This window comes from Mizuhopecten yessoensis, unplaced genomic scaffold, assembly GCF_002113885.1.
Source record: "Mizuhopecten yessoensis strain PY_sf001 unplaced genomic scaffold, ASM211388v2 scaffold11085, whole genome shotgun sequence".
Lineage (NCBI taxonomy): Eukaryota > Metazoa > Mollusca > Bivalvia > Pectinida > Pectinidae > Mizuhopecten > Mizuhopecten yessoensis.
Window position 1 is genome coordinate 503571 of NW_018408872.1, and position 20010 is coordinate 523580.

Sequence of the window (20010 nt, forward strand, 5' to 3'; positions counted from 1 at the left end):
CCCCCCCCCCAACTGCTATATATTTTAGCTTGGTCAACATTAAAAATTCAACCAGTCATTACTCCCTTCCCCCCACCTCCACCCCTTCTACTACTACTATAGATACTCCTAGTAACCTAATACTTACACTTAAAAATGGTGTAAATTATTGTGACAAATTGCAGACTGAAGCCTGATATTTTAGGTTTCTTTCACAGAACATGTCCTGGTTGCTCACTCCACACTAGGTCTCCAGCCCATGATGTAATCTGAACCCGTACAAGGAACTTATATTCATGAACAACAGACTGAAAACCTATGACGTCATACAGTTATTCACAGTAATTATGTTATTATTTAACAAACAATGAACAAAATGTTGTGAATCTGTTAACAATATGTTATAGAATGTAAAAAAGTTTTGTTTGATCAGAATTTGGGAATATTTGTCGTAGTATACATAAGTACATTTCTATAAGCAGGTTTGTTAAAACACCTCCACTAAAATGTAACACTCCTCATGCGTGAGGCAACACTTCCTAGTCTCGTAAACTGTAGCAGTGTCTCATGGTGGCCTTTTAAAGCCGGCGGGTGCAGAGGAAGGGGAGAGGTGCTGCACTTCATGCACCGGATAGGAGACAGCAAATTAGGAATAATTAGGGACTTAACAGATTATTCTTTATTTAAATTTAATACATTATTTACTTTTTAATGTTATATGAGTTTAAATCCATTTAAAAATTATTTGTATAAGGGATCAGGGAATGTCTACAATCTTTATGATTAAACTTATCTGCTTGTAGCATTAACGTGCCAAGTTGATTGTACACAAAAATATTACAAATTTGTCCTGGTATTTTTGAACTCGCTAAAAAGGGATCATGCATTTATAGCTATTAGCTGAGTGTATAGTGTTTGTATTGCTGATCAAAAACATGGTTTGAAGAACAAGATTTGCATGTTATTGTATACTTATAAAAATAACTACATTGTGGGTTATTTAACTCATTCACCCCTGGAATTTCATAATGAACTATTCCAACCTTTGAAGTGGAAGGGTTTCACATGTCTTCACGGGGTGAATGAGTTAAGTCTTGGACTCGTCTCATCCTCCCGTCCCTATAGTCATCCTTCAAACCTGTTCATGCTTAACCAATACAGTGTCATAGAGCTGTCCTCCTCCCTTCTCCTCCTAATCCTAAATCCTCACCCACAGTTATGTGTACTCTGGGGATGTACAAGGGTGAAACAGGTACAGTCAAAATTAAAATAGTTTGGATATTCTAGGTTGGCATGCAGAGTATGTAACCTCCATAAATTAACTGCACTCCATTGTACCTTTTGTGCATGGTGAGAGATCATTCACCTTTGCAAGCTAAGATGCATTTTAAGGCTATATAATGAACATAGGAGCATTAGAGTGTTCAACCTAAAATGTTAAAGTTTCCAGGGAAACACATTATGTAAATTGTTCTAATAGAAAGTTGTTATACACAAAATCGGTATTTTGATAAAAAACATGAAAGTTAAATTAATTGTTTTAAATGAAATGCTTTGTAGTGAAATATGAAATACCTGTATTTCTATCAAATAGTACATTTGCTAGTGATTTAAATTGATTGTGATATATATATATTTATATTGGTAGCGATAAATAGTTTTAAATGTCCATGTGACGATAAAAATATAAATAAAACAAAACACAAAGACTAGTATAATCTGCTAGGGCTTTCGCCCATCTTGGGGCTCTTCAGGTGATTTAAATTTCTTTGTGACATCATAAATGGAGTACACATACTTAAGATGTCAAAAATAAATACGTCATAAACAAAGTACACATTATGCTGACGTCTAGAAATTGCGACGTCTTATAGACGTTCGCATTATGTGTACTTTGTTTATGACGTCATTATTTTTGATGTCTTAAGTATATGTGTACTCCATTTATGAAGTCACATATACATTTAAATCACCTGAAGAGCCCCAAGATTGACGAAAGCGATAGCTGATAATACTAGTCTTCGTGTTTCGATTTATGTTTATATTGGTATATAAATATAATACAATGCACAATACAGTCATGCAATCCAAATGTCAGATGAATACATGAACAGTATTGTCTATCTATTGAATGTCAAAATATTTGCTTGCGTACATATATACATATATATATACACATGTCTCTCTGCATTTTGAGGTATTGATCAAACAATGTCCAGCTTTTAGAGTACAATTACATCAAAGGCTCTATATATAGAAAAGAGATATGACACAATACACCACCACTATACCTTAAATTTAATAGGTAATTTAGTCATTGTCAATGATAGGAGATTCTGGTTTGTTTTAGTTGTTGAATAAGTATAGCATTCTTAAGTCTGAGGTTGATTTATTGAGATGTCTTAATCTTTTGCAAGTTATAAAACAGATCATCTGGTGAGCCAATATTGAACGACAGTGCATGGGCTTCAGTGTGACTTTTGATCTTAACTGCTGTTTATAGTATTGTTAGATTCTCGGACATTAAACTTAGAACTATGTTTACATTTAGGATATGGCAATGTAATGTTTTACATGGGGTTTGTGTATGTCCTGCTGTTTGTAAGTCCCAAATATATGATAATTTTTATTTATTTAAGTATATATACAATTATAGTATGGTAATAAGTAAAAAGTTTTGTTAAAACTATAAGGCCTCCGGCCAGCAGTACATTTGAACTACAGAAACCTGATGGATCTCTGCCTGCTGTTAGATATCTTTATCAGGTGTCCTGAACATGTTTCCCTCAACTTCCTGCTGTTAGATATCTCTATCAGGTGTCCTGTACATGTTTCCCTCAACCTCCTGCTGTTAGATATCTTTATCAGGTGTCCTGTACATGTTTCCATCAACTTCCTGCTGTTAGATATCTTTATCAGGATTCCTGTACATGTTTCTCTCAACTTCCTGCTGTTAGATATTTTTATCAGGATTCCTGAACATGTTTCCCTCAACTTCCTGCTGTTAGGTATCTTTATCAGGTGTCCTGAACATGTTTCCCTCAACTTCCTGATGTTAGATATCTTTATCAGGTGTCCTGTACATGTTTCTCTCAACTTCCTGCTGTTAGATATCTTTATCAGGGGTCCTGTACATGTTTCCCTCAACTTCCTGCTATTAGATATCTTTATCAGGTGTCCTGTACATGTTTCCATCAACTTCCTGCTGTTAGATATCTTTATCAGGTGGCCTGTACATGTTTCCCTCAACTTCCTGCTGTTAGATATTTTTATCAGGATTCCTGAACATGTTTCCCTCAACTTCCTGATGTTAGATATCTTTATCAGGTGTCCTGTACATGTTTACCTCAACTTCCTGCTGTTAGATATCTTTATCAGTTGTGCTTTACATGTTTCCCTCAACTTCCTGCTGTTAGATATCTTTATCAGAATTCCTGAACATGTTTCCCTCAACTTCCTGCTGTTAGATATTTTTATCAGGATTCCTGAACATGTTTCCCTCAACTTCCTGATGTTAGATATCTTTATCAGGTGTCCTGTACATGTTTCCCTCAACGTCCTGCTGTTAGATATCTTTATCAGGTGTCCTGAGCATGTTTCCCTCAACTTCCTGCTGTTAGATATCTCTATCAGGTGTCCTGTACATGTTTCCCTCAACCTCCTGCTGTTAGATATCTTTATCAGGTGTCCTGAACATGTTTCCCTCAACTGCCTGCTGTTAGATATCTTTATCAGGATTCCTGAACATGTTTCCCTCAACTTCCTGCTGTTAGGTATCTTTATCAGGTGTCCTGAACATGTTTCCCTCAACTTCCTGATGTTAGATATCTTTATCAGGTGTCCTGTACATGTTTCCCTCAACCTCCTGGTATTTTCTTTTCTTTTTCTCTACTTTTAACACACATCAGACTGGAAGTTTTCCTGATTTCTGGTCATGCCCAAATATTGTCTTTCTTCGCTTAATTAGCTTCATCCTAAATTTCAGAACACATCAAAATTGTGTTGTTTTCTGTATGAAAAATGTACTCTTGATATCAGAAATTCTTCTTTTGATTATAAAAAAACCCATTATTTCTTAATACTAAGAATTAATAGATTTGATGATTAAAATTAAATAAACTGACATGAATGAATATCCAGACCCCCTGCTATAAGTTTCTAACATTCCCGACCCCCTGCTATAAGTTTCTAACATTCCCGACCCCCTGCTATAAGTTTCTTACATTCCCGTCCCCCTGCTATAAGTTTCTAACATTCCCGACCCCCTGCTATAAGTATAAGTTTCTATCATTCCTGACCCCCTGCTATAAGTTTCTAACATTCCCAACCCCCTGCTATAAGTTTCTGACATTCCCGACCCCCTGCTATAAGTTTCTAACATTCCTGACCCCCTGCTATAAGTTTCTAACATTCCTGACCCCCTGCTATAAGTTTCTAACATTCCCGACCCCCTGCTATAAGTTTCTAACATTCCCGACCCCCTGCTATAAGTTTCTAACAATGCACCCCTTTTTGAAACTTGAAATGTCACAGTATTTCTGTCTCCAACTATTGCTAACTTCTGGATCGAAAATAGCTGATGCCATGTGGTTATAATTAACTAATTAGATTTTTGCAGTATTTAATTATTTACATATTGATTACCCCTCACATAGCTTATAGATATTAGTTCAATTAATGGTCCAACTCAGCAAAACTTAATTGTATCCTTGATATATATTTCCGTGATTATTTAATTTGAAAACACTGAAAGTTGCATGGAATGTCACTTTTGGATTTTTTGGATAGAAAAATCTGCTATGCTCATCTACACCTGGTCGATTGTCACGGATTCATCTGTCGGTGTAAAGCTCGTATATACGGTATTACAGTAATGCTGATAAATACTTCTCAAATCTTTCCAAATAAACCAGATTACATGCTGTGTTAAATGCTGAAAAGGAAATGAGGTTTCTCCATCCAACCGTAGACTTCAAAAAGAATTTTTTTAACTTGCTGGAAAGTTACCTGTGTATATTAAAAATTGTGTGTACATATATACAACTTTTATAAAAAAGACTATAGACAGAGGTAAAGTAGGTATTTGTTTGCTTAAGTTTCAAGCTGGTCATACATGTATGTACACAAAACCTAGAGGAATTGATCTTGCCCAATTTGGAGACCTCAGAAGAAAATTTCTAAATATTTACATTATGATCTGTGACATGTTTGCCAAACTTACTGATATCACAATTGAAATCATGAAATTGGATATTTTTGTAATTTGGAATTAGACCCATAGCAATTTCCTTAAAATCCACCTCTGCTTATATCAGCTTAGGTAAAAGGTAAAAAGGTAAAAATATTAACAGACTTTCTTTTTTTTGTCAGGTTTTTGCAAAATGAGTGCACAGTCATCTTATAAGTGTTATGATTTTAAGATTGAAATTTATCTTTTTTAATTGCAACTTAAAGGCAATCTATTGAGTTGTCAACAACATTCCCTGCCGGTTAACATAATTACTGTACTGAGGGGTCTTTTCACACTGTCTAATTATAGTACAGTTGATGAGGAACATTGTCTGATATAAGTTTTTTCTGTCACCCATTGTATTGTTATTTAGAGATTATATAAGGATTGTACACATTTAATTTTCAAAACTTAAACTGGTGCTCTCTTGATTGGCTATGTATAGTTGGCCATTATAATACTAACCATTTAAGACACTGGCAGATTTTTTTATTTGAAGACGTCATCTTCATTTTCAGTGTCAGAAAAGATTTCCTTGAAAAGAAAAAGAAAAAAACCATGTCATTTGAGTGGACTTTGAGCTCAGGTGTCTATTAGATATTTTCCTTTTCAAAACCAATGTGACTTGTATACCTGTATCAAGAACTTTCTGTTTGACAAAATCTTTATGAATGGCAATTATTAGATACAGGATTTTATTTGGTTCTGCTTGACTTTTTTTTAAAAGTTTAGTATGCAATGTGCATATTGTAACCTGGTCTTTGCAAATAATGTTTAATTTATAATTCTAACTCATGACAAATTTGAATATTGTGCAATACCTCCAACAAAGTTGAAGCCAACCATGAAGTGTGCCTTTAATCGTAGAGGTGATAAATTTATAAAAGATAGCTAATATAGAGTGTAAGTGAGCGTCTATTTACGCCTACGTTATTGTGTAGGTGTGTTTAATGCCAGTTCATGATCAGTACCGGGTATTTATGGTAAATTAAATAACACTGAATGTTTGACCTGTTGGACACTGACACCAAGCTTGAAGCTGTCATTAATATATATTTACCCTATTTCTCTATAAATCTATGTACAGTAATATGGTTTTCACCAAACTGTGGTAAATGTATATTTGACATTATTTGTTAACTTATAATCAAAATTTAAGAATTTGGTTTAAAATTTCTTCTGATCCAAATTTTTCATATACCAGGTTTACAAAATTTTTGACAATGAATTTTAGATGAATTACATGTAAATTATCTAAAATTTGTATTCAATCAAAGACCTTTGTGGTTGAAAATTTGTTTGTAAATTTTGCGTTAAGTTAACCAGACTTTCTGAAATAGAGAGAGGGTTGTTGATTTGTTAACATGGTTGTGTATTTACCTGTGCGAGAGTTAACAGCACACGCATCACATTATCAATTTCAGTTTAAATCTCTCTACAGGTATATTAGCTAATGGCCACCATCATTCCTTCCTGACCTAATATCAATTTTGGTACACATACTTGAGAAAGCTTTATTGAAAATTGTGTGAAACAGGATTTACTAGCTCAGGCCCTGATTGTATAGAAAATTGTAAAATTGTCTCTTATGATAAATTATGAATGGAAAATTTTAAGTGATACAAAATGAATGGTACAATATATATGACAGCGAAATGACCCAGCAATTAACGTAGAATGAAAAGAAAGTCTGTTAGCAATATATATACAGGTACATACGAAGTGGACAGGCAATCTGAAACAATACAAAGTTAAAAGGAAAAGCTGAAGTGTTCTGAAGTCAACGGACAATCTCAAGCAATTCAAGGTCAAAACATGTCTTAAGTAATACAAAATAAACGGGAAATCTTAAGCAAGATAAAAAGGCAATGGGAAATATTGGGCAATTATAAAGAGCCAATGGAAATCTGGGTCAATATACTGGTATATATAGGAAAATCATCAAGCAATCTAGAGTCAATAATCTCCAGTATTCAAAGTCTGTTGTATAGGAGTAATCTAACATAAATAGAGAATCTCAAACAACACTAGTGTGACGGGAAATCTTTAGCAGTTCAAAGACAAAGGGAAATCAAAAAAAGTAAATACATGTAGTCACTGGAAATCTCAAGGATTCACCTGGATTGATAAGTAAATGTGAATTTCAAACAAAATCAAAACAATGGAAAGCCTATAGCTTATAACGTGATGGGAAATCTCAAGCAATGGAAAGCCTATAGCTTATAATGTGATGGGAAATTACAATAAGTACCAAGTCAATGATAATCTCAAGGCTTATTAATTATAAGTCAATGGACTATCTCATATTTAAGAAAAAGACTTGAAATGTATCATAAAAAGTTCAAGTTAGCATACACGTAGGACCAGGCATTCAACAGGTAAATCCTTATATTATGCAACTGGTATTTTGCATTTACTTAGCACAAGTATTCAAATTCATTTATTGACTGAATTTGAATACTTGTGCTAAGTAAATGCAAAATACCAGTTGCATAATATAAGGATTTACCTGTATTAGCACAAGTATTAACTTCAATGCTGCTGAACAAGTTCAACTGATGGCTTTATCTGGTACGTCACTCGACAAGTCGCCAATATATCGGTATTGTTACAAACACCAAAACCATTGTACAGTAGGTGTTCATAATTTTACCATTTTTATCACCTTGTTTATTCATACTGTGCTAGAGATTGGTTACAAATACACAATTCTTGTTATAGTCTATATTCATAAAACTTCCGGAAATATTATTTTTGAAGTATTTCCTGCTCGTTAAAACCAAGAGATGGTAGTATATATTGCAAAAACATTTTTAGAATTACTTCAACACCTAAACCGCTGATGTAGAAGATAAATGGACTTTTAATGTTCACCTTAATTGCAGAGATGTGTAGTTTAATTTAGAAATTATATGTCAACACCATGATTCTCGAGAGTGTTAAAAGAGTTCCATAGTTCTTGTCTAATGATTATGTGTATGTAGATGTAACATGCAAGAAGCTTTCCATACACAGCTAACAAAATAATAGACCCTGTTGATTATATGCTCTGTCAGGTAAAATAGGAAAAAAACCAGTTTTATTCAATGCATAAACTTGCTAGATTACAGGCTTACGAGTGAAATGAAAAAATGAATGTATGAAAGGAGAAAAGACTTAAAATTCCTCACAGGAATGTTGGAGGTAATCAATAGGTACAAGGATATAGATCACATCTGGTTGGACTGAGACAGTTATTATACGGTATCTACCAATAAATTGCAGTAGTCATATTCTGGAAATTCAGCTTTTAGCATTTTATGAATGTTATGCATGAAGACAGTGAAATCAATGTTATAAAGAATTAAACTTCCTAAGTTTTCCAAATTGAGAAATTATAGGTGTAAACCCTGTTGATCGTAGATAGCTGCAGTTGATGTGACAGTCCTTGAGCAAGACATTTAACCTGATAGTTCTAGTCTACCCAAGTGTACAAATGGATATCAGCATGTTAGGAAGTGCTTCACCTCACCAGACTGACCAGCCTGACGCCATTCCCTGATGTTGGCCTTTGAATACTCCCCAGGCAGTGGTAAGGCAGAGCATCTTCCAACGTCAGTTTCAGCCCAATGATGTCTGTCATCTACGACAGTCAATTTCAGACACAATGACTTCTTATAAAGGCCGTGTACACTAGCTCATTCTTTAACACTAAAAGTTGTTAGAGTGTTAAATAAAAACAGGAATCATTCCTGTTTGCTGGTCACAATTACACCGCTAATCTCATGTAACAGCGTGTTCTGTTCTATATATGTAGCCAGCTTGTACTATTTCACAAAAAGGATAACATGCTTGAAAGCCTGATTTGCTTGAAACAATTTTGCTTAAAAATATTCTTACATTTTTACAAACACCTTTTTTGATGTTTCCATGGCTACCTGATCATTTCCTTGTCTCAACATCTGATGATGTCATTGTAGCCACTGAAAATTGAGAAAGTATAAAAACAACCTACACAATTTGTATCCATTTTCTATGTTAAGCTTAAGCTTTTGAAGAGCAACCAATTTAGATAAAAAAAAAGACTCGGAACATTTGTCCCTGGTGTTGTATTCCTAATCAGTGGATGCATTTGTATTCATTGAATGTATAATTGCATTTACGGGAAATGTGCTGTCGTTTTGATGGTTCTGTTTTGAAAATGTTTATGTTTTTGTCTTGAAGTCAGCCTAAAAAAAATGTTTTCATAAATATCTTCAGCAAGTCTTGGTAATGTAATACACAGAATCTTTCATTTGTCCCCATTTCATATGACATTAATAAGGGCTCAATAAAACGAGAAAAAAAATGGATTCATTTCATAAATCTCATATGAATGGAAACTTGAGCATCCTCCTCTTTCTACAGCAGTGGCAGTGCAGTTGTACTTATTATTATCTGACAACTGACTGATCCATGTACGTTTCTCACAAAATATGATGTAATCAATTAGATGAATATGCCTAAAAATTCAGAGCTGTAAACATCTAAATAGGATTTGCTTTGAAAAATATTTAAATCAAATAAAGATAATGTCGTTAAATGGGGGAAAATGAAACAGTTGCTAGCAAACAAATTTCCCAATCATAGAAGTAAATGTTTCTATTTATAAGGATTTTAAGTATAAAAGCTTAGATTTAATTTGATACACTCCAGGATATACGTATCAGTGTGGTAGATTGAAGCTTTAAGTTTTATTTCAGTTTACATTCCATATCTACTCTGTAATATGTACTACCTATATATCTGATATCAAACTGTGTAATAAGTATAGTCAAGTTCATTCAGTCAACCGATTTAGAATGTTGTAATTTAGCTTTTGAAAATCTAATCATAAGCTAAACTGTATCACTTAAATTAGGTTTATATTACATTTGTGAACAAGAAGCCCAGTTTTATATAGCTTTTACCACTTGTAATTGAATGCTTCCATTTAGAATATTCCTCCTATATTAACTCATTCACCCCTGGAATTTCATAATGAACTATTCCAACCTTTGAATTGGAGGAGTTCAAATGTGTCTTCAGCCAGGAGTGAATGAGTTAAATAGTAATTATGTATTAATGATGTTGCAGATAGCACAGGTTAATAGTGGGGAGAGAGACACATCCACAAGTTCACACACCTGTAATTGTCCTTGAGATATGTTATAATTATAATTTCTGAAGATGAATAATGATCTAGAGTATCTAGGTCAATGTTCAGTTTACTTCCCAGAAAACAGAGCCAAACAACAATGAATAGCTTACAAAACATCTTCATGAGTACAATGAATTAAGTTGACTTCACTTTATAATAGCTTTGAGACTGTCAACATATTTGAAAATCATTCTGGTTTTTATTTAGCAATTTGATTACGGTAGTTGTTGATCAAATGGGATCCTGAGTAATGCTTTGTGCTAAAACAATGTGGGCTGCAAACAAATGACTTATTACCAAAAATGGGATCCTGAGTCATGCTTTGTGCTAAAACATTCAATATCCCTCTTGTGTGTTCAGTTTTGGTATGATGTCGGCTGCAAACAATGTTAGGGTTGATGTTTTAAGCGTGTTTGTGAAGATCATAAATTTAGTACATTTTTGTAACAGATTATGTCAGACTAACAACCTATTGAAAGATTGATGTCCATGAAAAACACTGATCTCATAATCCTGTTCTTTGTTTTATCACAGTATCCATGGTAATGTGAACGTTAACTGGTCGTAACATCTTACCAGTTCTCTGTCGGAAATAAATAAAAAGGACATGATGGGATAAGGAACGGATGGTTTACAGTAAATGATAGCACATATAATTTGGCTGGGTCACTGACCAGACAGGTAGACACTCTATAGCAAACTGATATTTATTACAAAAGAAGCAAAATAGGTACAAGTTTAGGTCAAAGTTCAAATGTCAGAAATGATGTTAATTTGGTTATGTTCCTATGATATGTGTCTTGGTGATATGAGTATGGAATGATACCACATGACATCTGGGTCATGTGACATTACTTGGTTGTCACTTTTTCTGTTCTCAGTCTTTAGACACTGAGAGATGACATAAATTTGTGTTTGTGACTTAATTTATAAAAAGCCAGGAGGATGACACACAAGATAAAAGTCTTTTCTCTGATGATTACTTTTGTGCCTGTTGTAGGTAATAAAAAAAATCTGAAATTTCATTATACCTCTTCCACATACAGTACATGTACACCACCAATCACCACCTATGTTGTATAGCTCCACATCACATTACAATGTATTATATATAGTCTGTGGGATATACTAGTAGTTAGATTCTTCTCAACTCTTTCCCCGTCCTACCAATTTTGATACGTCCTATTTTATGATTTCTTGATGTTCTTGTTTCATTGAATAAGTATCACCTGTGAAACCATTTATTCAGGTTTGTTTGGTTGTGATCTAATGGTTTCGACAGACATTTTAGATTTTGGGTATTAACACTCATCAAACTTCATTTATAGATAATACAAGTAGATCTTAAAGTCCTATACAAATATATCAAATGTAGGTCACTGTGACCTATATTTTCTACCTCCTAGTCCTATAGCCGAAGAAATTTGAGTATACAAGGCTGAATTAACACAAACCATTATCTTACAAAAACAACACAACAACTTATCTGTATGCAGGCTGCATGAAACGCATTATGAGCAAGAGACATGTTTTTAGCTCACCTGGCCCAAAGGGCCAAGTGAGCTTATGCCATGGTGCAGCGTCCGTCGTCCGTCGTCCGTCCGTCATCTGTCGTCCTTTGTCCTTTGTCCGGCGTCAATATTTTACTTTAAACAACTTCTTCTTAATAACCAAAAGGCCTAGGGTGATGATATTTGGCCAGAAGCAAACTAGGATGAAGGGCTACCAAGTTTATTCAAATAAATTACCTTCACCTATTTTCAAGGTCACAGGGGGTCAAATATGTTAAAAACTTTAAACAACTTCTTCTGAATAACAAAAATGCCCAGAGTAATGATTTTTGGCTAGTAACATGCTGGGATGAAGGGCTACCAAGTTTGTTCAAATGAATGACCTTCATTCATTTTCAAGGTCACAGGAGTCAAATATATTAAAAACCTTTAAACAACTCCTTCTGAATAACCAAGAGGCTTAGGATAATGATATTTGGCCAGTTAAAGCATGCTGGGATGAAGGTATACCAAGTTTGTTTAAATGAATGACCTTGACTTATATTCAAGGTCACAGGGGTCAAATATGTTAAAAACCTTTAAACAACTTCTTCTGAATAACTAAGAGGCCTAGGGTTAAGGTATTTTGTCAGTAGCATGCTGGGATGAAGACCTACCTAGTTTGTTCAAATGAATGACCTTGACTTATATTCAAGGTCACAGGGGTCAAATATGTTTAAAACCTTTAAACAACCTCTTCTCAATAACCGAAAGTCTTAGGATGATGATATTTGGCCAATAGCATGCTGGGATAAAGGGCAACCAAGTTTATTCAAATGAATTATCTTTACTTATATTCAAGGTCACTGGGGTCAAATATGTTTAAAACCTTTTATACAACTTCTTCTGAATAACCAAGAGGCCTAGGATAATGATATTTGGCCAGTAGCATGCTGGGATAAAGGGCTATCAAGTTTGTTCAAATGAATGGCCTTTACATATATTCAAGGTCAAAGGGGTCAAATATGTTTAAAACCTTTAAACGACTTCTTCTAAATTAGCCAAAGGCCAAGGGTGATGATATTTGGTCATTAACAGGCTGGGATGAAGGGCTAGCAATTTTGTCAAAATGAATGACCTTCGCCCATATTCAAGGTCACAGTGGTCAATATATGTTTAAATCTTTAAATGACTTGTTCTGTATAACCAATAGGTCCAGGGTTATGATATTTTGCCAAAAGCATGCTGGGTTGGAAGACTTTAAACTCTGTTCAACCTAATGTCCTTGTTCGACATTCAAGGTCATATGTTTAAATCTTTTAATAGGTTCTTATGAATCAAACACTGATATTCTGCCTGTAGCTGTATTTTAGTCCACTTTTAAGATTACAAGTGTAAGATTAATACCAGGTGAGCTATTCAGGCCCATTGGGCCTCTTGTTATGGATAAAAGTCTTCCAAAAACCCGATGTATTTGATCCAGGAAGTCATGCTTTGTTGACACTGTATTGGTTGATACAAATACAAAAGGAGTAGTACACCTGTATGTCAAATGTAGGTCACTGTGATCATTATTTGCAGATTCATTCGGTTCCAACTGACTGACTTCAAATAGACTTTGAGTTTATCTACATATGCAATTAAGTGGGAGATGAGGCAATTAAGAATATTTTTACAAACATTTTCTAGCATTTTTATATACATGGCCAACAAGAGTGATTAAGGTAAGTTGAAATTGATATGACTTGTTTCATTATTGTCGTAAAAATAAATAAAGTTTACATTGATGTATATATACATGTATACGTGCATTGTAAATAAATTGTAAGCTAAATGATGCATACCGGGGATTGTTACCTTTGACACATACATTTCAATCTTTCATAATGGTTACATGCACACCTGCCAGTAATCTATTAATGTTGCTGTACAGGACATCCTGTTTGATTTTGGCCCAGCACCATGTATGGTTGCACATACCTAGCTGTGAGTCTTACATTACATTTATATCATACAGTTTTCTCAGGGGAGGTTATCTGGTTTTGGTGAGACAAAAGAAAAAAATGGTAATAAAAACAACGTCATGAAATTTGTCAGTAAAAAAAAAAGGAAAGGAGGAAAAAAGTTTGAAAAATCACTTCAATAACATTTCTATTCACATAAAAAATCTTAATAGATGTAAGCTTTTGACTACACAATATTTACCTGGTAATGTGGGCCACTGCCACTTGGACTGGTATCTGGTAGCCTGGTGACATTCCCTATAAATTTGTATTGGTGGTCTTTGATGTTAATGGATCCGGAACTTGTCTCACAAGTCGGAGCAGTTGTTATCATTATTACTGTTTGACATTTTGATACTTGTACATGTTCTAGAGTTTCAAAAAATATAAGTCATCAGATCCACAGTTCTTTGAAAGCATTGAATTTGATCAAATTATAACTTTCAAATGGTGGGATGTATAATTAATTTCCTGTGGTTTCTCTATGATATATTCAATTACAATCGTAAAAATCACCATAGTAATATTCTGATGTCACAAATTAATACATGTGAATGCATACAGGTAACATCACAATAACAGGAACCTGATAACCCTCCTGACACACAGCCATTTGGATAAAACAGGAATTAGTCTGTTTAAGAAAAACACTTTTTGCACGGATATTAGTGTTATTAAAAGATAAAAATCTCATCACTGCAATGATGCCAAGCATTCAAAGCTGATCACCTGCCTGAAAGACCAGTGAGCTTATGCTATGACACAGCATCTGTAGTCTATTTCATCAGACAGTCATTAATCTTCCTTTCAAACACTACTATACAGAGTGGCTAGCCAGATTTTGAATGAACTTGCAATTGGTATGGAGCATTGTTAGGTAAAGGGTGCTCAATGTTATATAACTGGAGGGAAAAACCTCCTTGGAACAGAGTCAGGCAAGGCAAAAAAGATTAAATATAAGTAAATCCTGATAGATTGCCCAAATTTGGTCTTGATGTTGTAAGAGACAATGGACCCTCATACACCTCAATCCCCTGGGGCAGAGGGATGCAAATTGGCCCTGGGGTCCTACTTCACCCCTTGGCTCTTAGTCCCTGATTCTTTTCTTGTACAGTAAACGGCTGAGATCTGCTTTACTTAAATCTACATATAGTTTTGCTTGGCATGAAGAGACAATAGATTAGTACTGACTGGATTAGCTGAATCATGGTGACAGTGGTTAGCAGAGTAGTGGTGACTGGATTAGCAGATTAGTGGTGACAGTGGTTAGCAGATTAGTGGTGATTGGATTAGCGGATTAGTGGTGACAGTGGTTAGCAGATAAGTGGTGACTGGATTAGCGGATTAGTGGTGACAGTGCATGTGGTTAGCAGAGTAGTGGTTACTGGATTAGCAGGTTAGTGGTGACAGTGACTAGCAGATTAGTGGTGTCAGTGGTTAACAGATTAGTGGTGACAGTGGTTAGCAGATTAGTGGTGACAGTGATTAGCAGATTAGAGGTGACAGTGGTTAGAAGATTAGTGGTGACAGTGATTAGCAGGTTAGTGATGACAGTGATCAGCAGATAAGTGTCGACTGTGGCTAGCATATAAGTGATGACAGTGGTTAGCAGGTTAGTGGTGACATTGGTTAGCAGATTAGTGGTGACAGTGGTTAACAGATTAGTGGTGACAGTGGTTAGCAGGTTAGTGTTGACAGTGGTTAGCAGATTAGTGGTGACTGGATTAGCAGGTTAGTGGTGACAGTGATAAGCAGATTAGTGGTGACAGTGGTTAGCAGGTTAGTGGTGACAGGGGTTAGCAGATTAGAGGTGACAGTGGTTAGCAGGATAGTGGTGACAGTGATTAGCAGATTAGTGGTGACAGTGATTAGCAGGTTAGTGATGACAGTGATTAGCAGATAAGTGTCGACTGTGGCTAGCATATAAGGGATGACAGTGGTTAGCAGGTTAGTGGGGACAGTGGTTAGCAGGTTAGTGGTGACAGTGGTTAGCAGATTAGTGATGGCAGTGGTTAGCAGACTAGTGGTGACAGGATTAGCAGGTTAGTGGTGACAGTGGCTAGCAGATTAGTGGTGACAGTGGTTAGCAGGTTAGTGGGGACAGTGGTTAGCAGGTTAGTGGTGACAGTGGTTAGCAGGTTAGTGTTGACAGTGACTAGCAGATTAGTGGTGACAGTGGTTAGCAGATTAGAGGTGACAGTGGTTAGCAGGTTAGTGGTGACAGTGATTAGCAGATTATTGGTGACAGTGGTTTGCAGGTTAGTGATGACAGTGATTAGCAGATAAGTGTCGACTGTGGCTAGCATATAAGTGATGACAGTGGTTAGCAGGTTAGTGGTGACATTGGTTAGCAGATTAGTGGTGACAGTGGTTAGCAGGTTAGTGGTGACAGTGGTTAGCAGGTTAGTGGTGACAGTGGTTAGCAGATTAGTGGTGACTGGTTAGCAGATTAGTGGTGATTGGTAAGCAGATTAGTGGTGACAGTGGTTAGCAGGTTAGTGGTGACAGTGGTAAGCATATTAGCAGATAAGTGATGACTAGATGAAAAGAATAAAGGTAACTGGGTATAATTGAGCTGGTTTGTAGAGCTCTGGTATAGGATCCTAGGAAGTGTGACCAGCAGTACCTCCACTACAAGTGCATGTCCACACATAGTTTATGGTGTGATTTATAGTTCTATGTGTACTTGTGTTGGCTTGCTATGCCAGGTAATATTTCCTAGCCAGACAATCAAGTACAGATAAATAGGTCGTAAGTTTTTATAATACAACATTGATCACAGGGAAAAATCTCAAAAACACCCAGGAGAATGGTTATGATTTACAAAAAAATACCCAATAAAGTCCTCGCATCAGTGTTCTCTTATCAGCTTGACTGCAGTACATGTTATCGTATAAGATTGGGATTGGACAATAACAGTATATTATAAAACAATAGAGAATGCTGATGATGTGTTTGGTTTCAGCTACACTAGTGATTACAGGACCAACCCAATCTCTGTAATCAGTGAGCTGGGTAATTAAACAATGTGATTTAGGAAAGGGAAAGGTGACAAAACAGGTTGATGTTAGACACTGGAGAAAATAAACAAGTGCCAACTGATGATAATGGAATTCATTAAATGACTTGAATGGCAGTAATTGTGCATACATTGTAACTTTAATCATCATTTTGCTTGTAATAAACTTTGTATTCCTTCATCAAATTCTACATAACTACTAGTCAGAATGAATCTATGTATCAATGTAGTCTATGCATTATATTCTGAGGAATATATGATTAATTTCCAGTATCTTGTTGCGCTTCTTTTTACACATATACTGTACTGCAGTCATTATGATTACAGGGGTTATGGAAACTGTTTTTATTCACTCATATTTAAAAGTGATGAAGAAAAATACTTGCTTTATATACAGAAAAATCACAAGTTTAGGTATTACCTAAACACATGAGAATTTTTGCAGAGAAGCCATGGTAACAGCATGGTGTGCATGCAGTAACTAGACTGTGGAACGTTATCTTGGAACTTTTCATCCTTGACCTTATCATCACTTTGGTTAGAGGATATCAACCTCTGCTAGCTCAGAGGTTGTCAATCAGAATCAATTTCCTTCTCATGCTTCCTTCAGATAGATGTTGCTTCTTAATGAGGTACAAAGGAAAATTTCAGTTTGTATTTTGGTCTGAGCTGATCAGGAATGTGTTCTTATCTTTATCAGGAGTAGGTTTTATTCCAGATCTTGATTACAATTGTACTTGTAATTGTGGAATCGTTAGTTAAAGTTGAGCTTAATTTTGTGCAAGAGACATATAACACACAAGTGAAATTATGGTAAGGACTTTTTTGTCAATCGAATTGACCCTTAATGCATGTTTTGCATCAGCATTCTTTGATAACAGAAATCTGTCAATAAAATCCACATCTGTAACCTTTTACCTTTATTGTTAGCTGAATGAGTTTTAAAATAGAATGAAAGGTTAATAGTTGGTTGACTAAAGTTTGTTAGGTAATTTTGAATATTTGATAAAAAGATTTTTTTTTTTTATCAGAATGTTTTCACTGATACTGATGCGAGTGGATATAGGATCCGGAACAGTTCAATAGATATTCTCTTTGACAGAAAAGATATAGAAAGGCAACTGTTTGTGATGGTGAAATTTTGCCAAGCCTGACTATCTCAGACTGCACCCTAGAAGTGTTCCAGTGAAGCCCCGTGCTTGTCAGGGCTGTGGATTTATAGCATATACTCTGATAAGAGCCAATCTCATACAGGATTTTATTGTGTGAAGATTCTTCTGTCGTAATTACAGAGTTAGCTCATGTGCTAGGATTACTTTGTTGAGACTCGTTGATAAAAACAAGTTATTTTGAGAGGTATGTTTTTTAAATTTCTCTGATCTTCAGAATGTTTCTATTTTCTGTAATGTCAGTTTGTTCAACATGTAAGTTAAAATGTTATTAGGCTACATATTTTAGTTTTGAGAAATGCATGATTTAAATCACCTGAGAAAAAGGCTCAAATGAGGTAGTGCTTCACTTTGTTGTTGGCCCCCTTTACCATTAACTTTTCACGTTTGTAACTTCTTGTGGACGTTACAGGCAGTGTAACTCATCACAAAAGGCTTGTTTTCTGCCACCAGATATAATGCATATAACTGCAGTGAACCCCTATCCCATGCCCAACACTTCTTGGCATTATTTTATTTCCTTTTCACATGAATTAGATTAGATATTTATAGAATCCATGTTTTAACTCATTCACCCCGGAAGACACATTTGAACCCCTCCAATTCAATGGTTGGTATAGTTCATTATAAAATTTCAGGGGTGAATGAGTTAAATAATATTGCCTGAATTTCTAAAGATAACTGAAAAGTATTGGTTACACCAGGAAGTTTTGAATGAAATAAAACCCTATAGTCTTGTTTATTGGATTTTTAAGCTGGCACTCATGAGAAGTTAAATTAACACATGTACATGTATGTTTGATTTTACCAGGAAGAATTGGAGCTGTTTTAAAGAATCTCTGTTAAAGTTTAGTGATAAATCGCTGCCTTATCAATAAATGTGTTAAATAAGTTGAATGGTTTTATTATACAAGTGTTGAAAAGAAGGGCTGGACATACATATAGTTGGTGTAGGAACACTTGGTGTTTAGAGTTGTCATTTGTTGAAAAATTCTGTACGATATCCAGAAAGAAATAATCAAACTGATTTTTTTTTCTTCTGATTGGCGATTTTGTATCTAGAAAAATGTTGGTATTTTGATTTTATTTACTGGTTACTTTTTGGGATGGTTGTGTTGTGGGGAATAAAATTTCACTACTCTTTTGGAACCCAGTTTCACTGCAGGAAACGCTAAGAGAAATCTTCTTAATTTTTTTGTATGTACAGTAACCTCCTTAATTTTGTTTCAATTCATATGACTAGATGGACTGAGTCTGAAGATACTACCTTTGACCAGCTGGTAGCTCATTAATTTGGTTAGAGCAACGATCAAAAGTTCAGGGTTCAAATTCCAGTCTTAATTAGCGCTGTTGCATTTTTACTATCAGAACTCAGTTGTTATTTTGTTTACATTCGTATTTCGTCTTCATTACTCATCATAAAAATTCCCCAAAGTACATTATTCTCAAGCAATTATACCAAAGCTGTAGTTACAATGCCTGAAAAAGTTCTAATGCATGGTTAAAGGTTTTGGCGGTTGGGTTGGGGATCTGTTAACATAAGGTGATCATCAACATCAAATCCACGTTTATAATATTACTTCAAGTTATCTGTACTTGAGGTCTACTTAATGGCAATATATATATAAACCAAAGGTCTGGGGTTATGACTTCCATTTTGAATGGAAGAAACTTCCCTTTTATGAGTGTCTGGCCATCTTAGCTTGTGCAATATTTATAGATTCCTCACATATGTGTTTTCCATTAAGTATGGTCAATACACACAGGAAGACATTGTCTCAGGCATTCTGCCATGGGAAACATTTTCAACCAAAATATGTGGTATGTTATTTGATGTGAGAGAAGTTTTATTATATTATTAGTGCATAATTGTGTTATTTCATTGGTCAGTCAACATGACATTTATGTGTGGCAGTCGACAGGCGTTACCCTCATGATGTCAATGGTTTAACACTCGGGGGG

The 20010-nt window shown here is 35.1% G+C and overlaps 1 protein-coding gene across 5 annotated transcripts in view; it reads left to right on the top strand.

Annotated features, from left to right (window-relative positions):
- Nucleotides 1-20010, top strand: part of LOC110465514 (unconventional myosin-Ia-like) — a 77372-nt gene that overhangs the window by 9262 nt on the left and 48100 nt on the right. Inside the window, exon 1 of one of the 5 annotated variants that reach the window (XM_021521400.1) lies at nucleotides 18145-18235. The exons of the other annotated variants lie outside the window; for them this stretch is intronic. The gene's annotated coding sequence lies outside the window, so the exon portion shown is untranslated. Of the gene's footprint in view, nucleotides 1-18144; nucleotides 18236-20010 lie in introns of those variants that run through there. 5 annotated transcript variants of the gene reach the window in all.